A 7,852-nucleotide genomic window follows, 5' to 3' on the forward strand; every position below is an offset into this window, starting at 1 on the left:
TACCTGTTCTTGAAAACCTCCAATGACGGGATGTTCTACAACCTCCCTTGGAAGCCTAGTCTGGAGCTCAACTATCCTTAGAGTCAGGAAAAACTGTCTAATATCTAACCTAACCCCTCCCTTGCTGCAGATTAAGCCCTTTACTTCTGGTTCTACCTGCAGTGGACATGGAACACAGTTGATCACTGTCCTCATTATAACAGGCCTTAACACATTGGAAGACTCCCAGTCTCCCCTCTGTCTGCTTTTCTCAAGACTAGTCATCTCTTTTGCAAGCTGAACGGTCCCAGTCTTTTTAATCTCTCATCATATGGAAGCTGTTCCATTCCTCTAATCATTTTGGTTGCCCTTCTCTGCACTTTTTTTTCCAATTCTAATACATCATTTTTTAGTTGGAATGACCAGGACGGCACTCAGTATTTCAAGTGTGGGCGTACCATGGATTTATATAGTGGCATTAGGATTAGTATTGCTGGCTGATTGCTTTCCCAGGCTGTTGAATTGATCCACTCCCATTCTACACTCCCCCTCACTCCAAAGTCCGCCCATTGGATTGGTTCCATTGCCTGAATCCACAGGCACCCCTATTCTGGCTAGCTAGCTATTTGCGTCAGCCAGGCAGACGTCACCCTTCCCTGAAGTGGAGATCCTGTTTCTGCCTTGCGGGGAGCGGATCCCCTGGCCCTTGTAGTAAGATGAGGCCCTGAAACATAAACCCATATCAGAGGCCCGCTATGAGGCCTAAGGCCTGAACTAAAGTAATGGTCAAGACTTTGCTAACATAAAGCAAAGTTAAGCTGTGAGCCAGAGGCAGGCCCTGCTCGCAGAAGCTGGCAACAAAAGGGCTGATGCTGCAAAAATACACATACCTAAAAGGTCCTGGACACTAGAAACACCAGAACACTCCGATACTTGCACATTCCACACAGATAACAAGGACAGGGGCAAAAGGGGAATAAGATGGATAGAGTTGTTTTGTTCGAACCAACATATACAAGGCGAGAGGCGGCACCTTCCTGCGTAGAGGGGTTGTAACTTGCTACGTAGAGGGGTTGCACCTCAGTACGTCAGGAGTGATGTGTAATCTGTTTGTACCTGTGTATAAGAATACATCCCTGAGTGGACGTCTTTGTCTGGCCTAGGGGGCAGTGGAAAGTCCCGCCACTGACTAAGCCGGTCCATTGCCAGAGAACACATATGTACTAGCTAGCAGCACCTTGGATATCTAATCCGGGGAGCTGGAGACTGTGCTTCTCTTTGACAGTAAGCCTGGCCCGGGTGCCTTTGTGCCTTATCGGCGTCTGCGGTCATTGGAGGTTCTCTCGGGGTCTGCTGTGCCAGCGATCGGCAGAGCCGGGGCAGCACACAGAGGGAACACGCACGCAGCCAACTGAGTCAGAGGCCGCCTCAAATGCCTCTGGCGTCGATGGAAGATGCGCATCCTCGTTGAGGTCCGTGGATCTCAACCAGTCCGGACTCGACCGCACCCCCGCCGGGGCGGGAGTCAACCAAACCCATTGGCCTTTTAAGGTCCTGGTGGGCTGATCGGCCCCTCACCGGCCTCTTTTTCTTTGCGGGCACCGGAGATGGTGATCGGTGCCTCATGGAGGCCGATTTTCTATGTCCCGATTCTCCCTGGTGCCGGGACTTAGAAGTCTTAGACTGGGCCTCCTGACTTGATAGTGGTGCCAGGGTGCTGCGCACCGAGGAAGAGGTGCTGGGCACCCGGTCGGGCAGCTCGGGGTTCGAGTGTGGCCGTAAGGCTGCCTCCATCAGGAGCACTTTGAGTCTCTGCTCTCTGTCCTTAAGAGTCCTGGGACGGAATCCCCTGCAGATACTGCACTGGTCTCTTTGGTGGCTCTCTCCAAGGCAACTTAAGCAGGAAGAGTGCGAGTCATTCTTCGGCATAAACCTCCCACAGTCCTTGCAGAGTTTAAACCCTGGGGATCCGGGCATGCCCCAGTGGGGCGACGAGTACGTTGGGGGAAAAACTCCCAAACTATTAACTGTCTAACACTAACTCTAAACTATGAGAGAAGGAACAACTATATACACTTAAACAGGACATTGCTATGCTTGCTGTAAGAGTGAGCAAAAGTTCCAGCTAGCCTTCACCTTCGGTAAGAAGAAACTGAGGGGGTGGCGGGTCGGCGAACCACTATATAGGGCGCCATGGAGGCGCCACTCCAGAGGGTGCCAAGGCCGACCCTATGGACGCTGCTAAGGGAAAATCGTCCGGCTGCCGTGCACGCGGCGCGCACACACCTGCTTGGAATGGACATGAACAATCACTCGAAGAAGAACCTTAATTTATTTTGCTTTGGAAGGGAGTTAAACTGTGAAAAAAAGCTATACTTATTCTGGAATAAGTGTGTCCACGTGGTGGAGTTATACCAGTATAACTATAGTGGTTTAGTATACTGCCATCGTCAAACCACTATAATTGGGGATGGAAGGATTAGATTATCAGTAAATGTTGATTTCAACACACACACACACACAACACACACACACAAAGCAACAACATATTTCCATTGATAATAATTGAAACTTGCAGACGGACAAAGTAAGAAAAATGCTGCTTGAGAACTTATTAGAGGTTTTGATTTTCAGGATATTTACTATGTCTATTTTGACCTGGGATGTTGACAACTTGTGTTTTAAAGCTTTAACTTTTTGCATCTCAATGTTTATTGTCATTAAATAATTATTATCTGACCTGCTGCCTGATTTCCTGCAACTGTAAACATTTAAATAGATAAAAATCAGGCAGGAGGGATGCTTAAAAATTAACATGGAAATTATGCATCAAAATTATTTTTAAAAAGGAATTCGGTCAAGCCAAACTATAGTTCTACTGGTATAACCCCTCCATGTGGACACACTTATTACAGAATAAGAGTAGCTTATTTCAGGCCTCCGTGATCACCAAATACCTGGTTGTTGCTTTTTCAAGGTTATGAAATCAGCAGCTGATTTAAAGGTGACCTGCAATAGAATTTGCATAAAACAATGGGCTTCTGCCATTTTGGGGGGCTCTTTATGATCAATAAAGAAGGTTGGAGTAGATTTTGCCCCTCAAAAGCGTTTCATTTTCCCCCTATGCTTATTCTTTTTATTAGAAGTTAAAATCTTGTCTGCCCTGGAAGAGTCTACAGAGAACTTGTGGTCACAAAAGTCAAGAGAATGAAGGTGGAACAAATGAGAGAGGAATAGGGTTTTTTAGTACAATTTCACTACAGCGTTAATTTGAGTGATCTACCCTGGAGCTACTTCAGTCATATTTAGCCTGTCATGAGGGGTCCTGGCCACGCTACAGAATAACAGACCCGGTGTCATAATGCCCTGGGTCCACACTGGCGCTCTACCACCTGGTGTGTTGTGCAGACTTCTGAGGGCACGTGACATGGCTTGTAGCTGCACAATGAGCTTCCCCGCTCTATGTATGCTTTTGCAGTGTATTGTGAGAGAACTTGTCTGTCCTTTCTGGGCACCCCGGGCAGACATGAGCCTGAGATATAATATATGGTAACTTTGCAGTGAAGACAAGGCCCTTTTGTTTGACTCTGTTTGCTTCTGTTGGTTCACATTTAACTCTGATGCCTAATGAACATTTGGGAGAAAGGAAGGCTTGGTTAAAGATTCAACCCTTCATTTAAGTTGTGAGCACTCAAGGTTCACTGATCTTTTCTGTCCCTCTACACCCACAAAGGGGCTTCTAGGAAAAAACAGGGAGGGAAAGGCATGACATGCCTAAATGTAAATGCAAGCAGTGACACCCAATGCTTAAAGACAAACAAACCACCACCCCTCTCAGGCCTTCTTCATAGATCGGAAAGAAGATCGGGGAAAAAGCAGATCCTCAATTAAAAAGACATCCTGTGCCGAACCCTTACAGCACATGCATTCTTTGCTGTCTTTGGACTGAGACCATTTGCCTCAACACCGGTGGTGAAATGGCAGAGCCGTTTATGGAAATTCACAGACTCGGGGACGTTCAAAGAGAGCTGCTGTTTCCCTGCCCTTTCTAAGCCTTGTGCAATGAATGGCTCTCCCACTTAGAGGTTTACAGTAGAGGTGAGTTAGTGACATTTCTCAAACTGGGTGTTTTTAATTAAGGTGACCCTAATCAGCTTATGAGTCACAGAAGTTCAGCCTCTAGGGAAGCTGCATCTTTCATGTTCCCCTCTGCTTGGTGTACTCCAATGAGGGAGAACACCCAAACTGCACCCCAATGCTATAGCCTAGTCTCCCTGAACGTTAGGAAGACCTCACACGGCTGGCCCGTACCTCTGCAATGAGCTGCGTCAAACCTCCAGCTCTCTCACCCCCAAATCTTGAGAGAATGCCCAGGCTCACTTTACCTGGCATTCTGCTTCCGCATGCTTCAGATGAGAGAGACACTACCCTTGTGCTTTCCTCACAGCTGCACTCTCAGGCCTGGGTAAAGGTAGACCTCTGCGGATACATCTATACCACCCACAGCAGCCAGTCACAGATCCTGGGGACCTCACACTATGGTGCTAAAAGCAGCGGTGTGGACATTCAGGTGGAGCTCGAGCTCTGAAATCCACCCACCTCCCTAGACTTCAGAGCCCGAGTTCTGGCCTGAGCCCCAGCGTCCATGCAGCTATCCTTAGCACTGTAATGCGAGCCCGAGAATTGCTGCTGCGGGCCGCCACAGAATGTGTAGATGCATCCAGTGTTGCTCTGCTGCTGCTGAAGGGGGATGAGAAGGAAACAGGCCACCCACTCCCCTGAAGATAGTTAAGGATATAGCAGGCAGAGGGCCTTTTCAGGTACCCCCTAGAGATGGCTGATGTGGGGAGCAAGCCTGCTGCCTGCCCCAAAAAGATAGGAAGGAATCTACCCCCAAACATTGTGGGGGAGGGAGCATGTGGGCTACTGGGATCCCCAGAAACCATCTCATAAGAATGGCCACACCAGGTCAGCCCAATGGTCCATCCAGCCCAGTGTCCTGTCTTCCCACAGTGGCCAAAGGCAGATGCTTCCGAGAGCATGAACAGAACAGAGAATCATCGAGTGATCCATCCCCTGTCATCCACTCCCAGCTTCTGCCAGTCAGAGTCTTAGGGACAACCGGAGCATGGTGTTGTGTCCCTGACCACCTTGGCTAATAGCCATGGATGGACCTATCTTCCGTGAACCTACCTAATCCTTTTTCAACCCAGTTATACTTATGGCCTCCACAACATCCCCTGGCAATGAGTCCCACAGGCTGGCTGTGCAGTGTGTGAAGAAATACTTCCCTCTGTTTGTTTTAAACCGGCTGCCCATTAATTTCATTGGATGACCCCTACTTCTTGTGTTATGGGAAGGGGTAAATAACATTTCTTTATTCACTGTCTCCACACCAGTCACGATTTTATCAACCTCTATCATATCCCCCCTCAGTCGTCTCTTTTCCAAGCTGAACAGTCCCAGTCTTTTTAATCTCTCTTCAGACAGAAGCTGTTCCATGTCCTTAATCATTTTTGTTGCCCTTCTCTGTACTTATCCCATTTCTAATATCTCTTTTTTGAGATGGCAACCAACACTGTTTGCAGTATTCCAGATGTGGGCATACCGTGGATTTACATAGTGGCATTATGATATTTTCTGTCTTATTATCTATCCCTTTCCTACTGGGTCCTTATATTCTGTTCACTTTTTTTGACTGTTGCTGCACGTTGAGCGGATGTTTTCAGAGAACTATCCACAATGACTCCAAGGCCTCTTTCTTGAGTGGCAACAGGTAATTTAGACCCCATCACTTGGTATGTCTAGTTGGGATTATGTTTTCCAATGTGCATTACTTTGCCTTTACCAGCACTGAATTTCATCTGCCATTTTCTTGCCCAGTCACCCAGTTTTGAGAGATCCTTTTGTAACTCTTCACAGTCTGCCTTGGACTTGACTATCTTAAGTAATTTTTGTATCATCTGCAAACTTTGCCATCTCACTATTTACCGCTTTTTCCAGATAATTTATGAATATGCTGAAGAGTTCTGGTCCCAGTACAGACTCCTGGGGGACCCTGATATTTACCTCTTTCCACTCTGAAAACTGGCCATCTCATACTGAACTCGGTGCAAACCAGGCCTTGTTAGGAGACAGTCTGAATCATCTACAGGCTTTGTGGGAGCCTCTTTCCTGAGACAGAGTGAAGCTTCACTTGTCTATCCCGGCCGCATGCTGTTGGACTTCATGCAAGGATGGCTGGGAGAATTTCTCTGGCCTGTGCTACGCGGGGGATCAGGCTGAATGATCACAATGGTCCCACCTGGCCTGTGAATCACAGTATGAACCTGAGTTTTGCCTGGTCTCAGGCTGAATCACCCACTCAGGTTGTCGCCTTCTGCCAGTCACCACACCCAGCATGGAAACACAGCAGGCCGTGTGCTCTGCGTCGACAGGGCCAGCCTCACGGGTGGGTGCTGTGGTCTTGGGGGTGCCGTGGTCAAGAATCAAGGAGCAGGGTGAGGTGTGAGGCCATGGAAGGGAGCTTGGGGAAATGGGGGGAAGGCAGTGGGGTTCGGCAGCGGTGTGGGAGGTGGGCAACCCGGTGAGGCAGTGGAGACCAGGGTGATGGGGGTAATGGGTGAGGGCCTGGGGGAGGCAGCAGGAGCCGGGACAATGAGGGGATGGTTGGGGGGCCGGTGGAGGCAGTGGGGACCTTGGCAATGGGGGGAATGGGTGGGGAGCCAGAGGAGGCAGCAGGGGCCAGGGGCGATGAGGGGATGGATAGGGAGGTGGTGGGGGCCAGGAGCGATGAGGGGATGGATAGGGAGGTGGTGGGGGCCAGGGGCGATGAGGGGATGGATAGGGAGGTGGTGGGGGCCAGGAGCGATGGGGATGAGTATGGGGCCAGGGAGGCAGGGGAGCCCAGAAGCGATGAGGGGATGGCAGGGCCGGTGCAAGGATGTTTCGCGCCCTGGGCGAAACTTCCACCTTGCGCCTCCCCACGCCCCACCTTGAGGTACCCCCGCGGCAGCTCCTCCCTCCGCCTGAGGCACCCCCTTGCAGCAGCTCCCCTCCACTCTGAGGCACCCCGCGCCCCAGCTCACCCCTGCTCCATCTCCACCCCAAGCACGCCGTCGCTACTTCACTTCTCCCACCTCCCAGGCTTGCGGCGCCTAAGCTGATTGGTGCTGCAAGCCTGGGAGGCAGGAGAAGTGAAGCAGCCACGGCGCGCTCGGGGAGGAGGCAGGGCAGGGGTGAGCTGGGGCTGGGAGTTCCCCTGCGTACTGCCCTCCACCTTACTTGCTGCAGGCGGCCCTCCCCACACCCACCTTCCCCAGGTCCCTCTGACTAAATGCCAGCGGCGACCGGGGTGGCCGAAGATCCGGCCGCTGCGGTCGCTGCTGAAGAAAATGGCAACCCCCAAATCCTAGCGCCCTAGGCAACCGCCTAGGTCACCTAAATGGTTGCACCGGCCCTGGGGGATGGATAGGAAGGTGGTGGGGGCCAGGAGCAATGGGGGATGGATAGGGAGATGGTGGGAGCCAGGAGCGGTGGGGGGATGGGTGTGGGGCCAAGGAGGCAGTGGGGGTCAGGAGCGATGGGGATGGGTGTGGGGCCAGGGAGGCAGTGGGGTCAGGAGCGATGGGGATGGGTGTGGGGCCAGGAGGCAGTGGGGTCAGGAGCGATGGGGGGATGGGTGTGGGGCCAGGGAGGCAGTGGGGGTCAGGAGCGGTGTGGGGATGGGTGTGGGGCCAGGGAGGCAGTGGAGGTCAGGAGCGATGGGGGGATGGGTGTGGGGCCAGGGAGGCAGTGGGGGTCAGGAGCGGTGTGGGGATGGATTTGGAGGTGGTGGGGGCCAGGAGCAATGAGGGGATGGGTAGGGAGGTGG

This window comes from Mauremys reevesii, linkage group 2, assembly GCF_016161935.1.
Source record: "Mauremys reevesii isolate NIE-2019 linkage group 2, ASM1616193v1, whole genome shotgun sequence".
NCBI classification, from domain to species: Eukaryota; Metazoa; Chordata; order Testudines; family Geoemydidae; genus Mauremys; species Mauremys reevesii.